Raw genomic sequence first — 3,685 nt, forward strand, 5'->3', positions numbered from 1 at the left:
TACGGTCCTGGCCTCACAGCAAATCTGTCGTATGGCGATCAGCTACTGTGAGAAGGCTAATAATGTACTAGTCCCTGGACTTACAAACGTGGATATGAATCAGATGTGATCACTTCTCTCAAGGAATTTGGAATTAAGAGAGACTAAAGTAATTTGTTAATACAAAGAAGACTGAAAAGTGTGTGTGCTCACACATACAAAGGCTCCAGACATATTGAGGAAGAAGCAATTAATTCTGAACTGAGGTATAAGAGAAAACTTCATGGAGAGGGTGACATTTGAGCTGGGCTTTGAAGAGTTTGTGTAATTTTGAATGGTGGAGAAGAAGAAGGAGTTAGAGATGCTCAAAGTGCTTTTATTTATTTATTTATTTTTCCTTTTTGTCTTTTTTCGTGTCCGGCAACAGATCGCAACCCTCAGTGTCGTGCCCGTACCGGAGCGGGACCGGCAACGGGATCGCAACCCTCAGTGCTGCGTCCGCACCTCGCTCAGCCAATGAGCAGGAACCGGTCTGTAGGTGGGATCCGCACCCTTGGCGGCAGTGCGCCACCGGGCTGGCCCTCAAAGTGCTTTTAAACATGAAAGCAGTAAATCATTATTTCACGTGGTAGACAGAGCCATCCAGCTTGTTCTTCCTTGCCAACAGAACCTGAACCATGTGCTTCAGTGGATACTGTGTTCTTTCCAGACCAAGGGAATGAATTTGATTGGTCTACACCAATCACGAAATTTCCATTCCCATTGCCCGTCATTAGTTCAGGCACAGGCACGTGACACAATTCCAGCCACTGAGATATGAAGGGAAGTCTGCTGGGAAATTTTTCTTCCTAATAAAGGGAGGAAATACTCCTTTTTCCCCTGCTTCTGAGGGAAAAACAAAAACCTTGTTCCTTGATGATATCGTCGAGCTACTTGAATTAACCAATCTGAAATTGATCTAACTCAAGACCTCTTGATCCATGAGATGATAAAGTTTTCTTATTGTTTTAGTAATTTCTGCTTGGGTTTTTGTTTTAGTTGATAATGTTACTTGCAGCCAGATGCACCCGATCAGTGTACCCTACCTGATTAATTCACCTATTTGAAACTCGCTTTTTCCTTTCCACTGATTCAACCATCTGCTAAATGCCACTCTTCTTGCTTCTGATTCCTCTGCCTCATCAAGAATGGAGGTCAACCTAAGAGAAGACAATGTACTTAGAATCCCCATACATGCACATAGGGAGAAATGAGAAGCAATTTTAAAAAATGAAAGAAAGCAATTAGGCAGTGCATTATCTTTACTATTTTGTATCATCACCCTTCCTGATCCTTTGGTTGGGAGGACGTGTTGAACTCTTATGGGAGGGTGGAGGAATAAAAGTATAAAGGAAGAGAATGTAAGTAAGCCTAGGGGAAATTATGCAAACTCTTCCAGATTCAGAGCAGTGCTAAAATTCTCTGGTAATTCCCACAGGAGCCAACACTACCTCTGGAACAATCTGACTGTTGGAAACTACTAGCGTCTGGCAGGAAGCCAACTATAACAGGGCGAAGGATGTGCCATCCTCATTTCCGAGAGCCTGGATCAATCCCAGGGACCCAGGCCAGCCCATGGCAAAAGTTACAAACAAGCAAAGACTGTCACCAGTCTCCGCTCACTTTCCCATTCCCTTCCTAATCCCCTTCTTTTTCCAGACCTGCTCTTTCTCCCTGTGCCTCCTCCCACTCCTTCTTCCCCCTCACTCAACAATTCATATCCTGCTTGCCTGATGAGAACAGAAGGTTCTCAGCCACCTACTTCAGGGTACTTGCATTTTAGTAGGAAGCTCTTACACACCCAAAGTAAAGCTTCAATAGAGAAAGCAATAGAGCTAGAAATTCAAACCTGTAGACCGGCAGTGGGGGACATGTCTGGTTTTTAGCACAGTGCTTCTTGTCCCATGTGAAGTCAGCTGAGGTGGAGTGGGGCACCAAGGACTGGATCCCAAGTGTCTCTGCTAGCAGGTGGGAATGTACAGGGTCACAAGGACATTGCTTCAAATTCCACTGTCCTCTGCTCATATAGGACCTTATCCTTCTCTCATTAAACCACTTAGCCCGCCTCCTGTCTAGCTTATCCTACTCATCTTCAATCTCCATTTAGATGTCCCTTCTTCCAGGAGGCCTTCCCTGATCGATCTCCAAGTCTGGGTCCTGTCCCTCTGATGCACCCCCATAGTCTTGAATGCCCTCCTCTCTGAGCACTTGTAACGCTGATTTGCAATCCATGGATGACAGTAAATCACTACCCAGCACAGCCCTGACATTTAGCAAGTGCTCAGTTTATTGAGTGAACGAATGAAGGAACATCTGTTCACATAGACTATAACACTGAAGAGAACATGACTGTCTTGTTCCCCATTGTAGCCTCAGCACCCTGTCCAGTGCTGAGGCTGTGGTAAGCACACAGTAATTATTCATTAATTGATTGAAAGAGATCTTCATAAGAAAGGTACTTGCATCTGTGCTGCTATTGATAATGTCCTGTTGTCCTTATTGCAAGAACAAGAAGCACAACCCAGTGACCTTTTTTAGAATAACAGGGATTGTGGGAAAGGGGACAGAGCAAGATGGAAGAAATTCCTGGGAGTACAGCTATCCAGATCTGTGGGGGTGGGCTTCTTTCTTCAACCACAGTTTTAGTTTTCTAGGGATTCTTACCCAGCAGGGGTTCATGCATAGGGCTTCAGAAGATCCATGAATCCCCTGACACTTTAATCAAACATCCATGCCAGTAGCTTAATGTGCATTTTTTCTGGAAGAGGATCCATAGCTTTCAATGAATTTCAAAAGGCTGTGACACAAAAAGAATTATTGCTCTAGACCTGCACTGTCCAATATGGTAGCCCCTAGCCAGATGTGGCTAAGTTTAAATTAAAATTAAAGTTTCAATGCTTTCTACTAGCTACATGACAAGTGCTCAATAGCCCTTACCTACAGGACAGCCCAAATACAGAACATTTCCATCATTGCAAAGTCCTATGGGACAGAGCTTATCTGTCTTAGTAGCATTACTCCGGATTTAATATACAGATAAGATTTGATTCGTGTGGCGCTTTTGTAAAAGGAGTTGCCAACATTTAGACAACATAAAAATCTGAAATCCTGATTCCTTTTGGGAAGCGGGACCATCTGCCAGAGCGGGGCCTGCGATCCTCCTGGCAGCTGGAAGGCACAGGGCTACTCCTTCGGATGTCCCCACCCCCTTTATATCGAAGTTACCCGCTTGGCTCTCCTGGACATTTGAGTTTACGACCCCCGTTTCTAAAGGACCTGGCCCGCCCTGGTCTCTGTCCAGCCTCTTGTGTTTGTAACCAGACGCCAAACTTTGCTAAGTAGGTCGAGTTGCGCTTCACAGCGCGTCTTGGGGGCGGGGGGATGGGGGTCGGGAGCTAAGGTTCGGGCTCCGCGCTGGAGGTTGAGGGGCAGCGCCTCCTCCCTTTCAGATCTCGGGCACTGGAGGAAGCGAGGGAATTTCACCGAACATCTGTTGCTTGACAAAGAACTTCTCCCCCAGTCGTCCTGAGCCCTCCAGTCCCCAGCCCAGTTCGCCTGGGCCCGCCCCTGGCGACGAGATCGCGGGGAGGGGCCGAGGTGACACCCGAGCCGGGCGCCCACCACCCGGGCTGGCGACGTGGCTGGGCGGCCCCGGCCTCCCCGGCAG

The sequence above is a fragment of the Galeopterus variegatus genome, unplaced genomic scaffold (assembly GCF_000696425.1).
Source record: "Galeopterus variegatus unplaced genomic scaffold, G_variegatus-3.0.2 Scaffold359, whole genome shotgun sequence".
Lineage (NCBI taxonomy): Eukaryota > Metazoa > Chordata > Mammalia > Dermoptera > Cynocephalidae > Galeopterus > Galeopterus variegatus.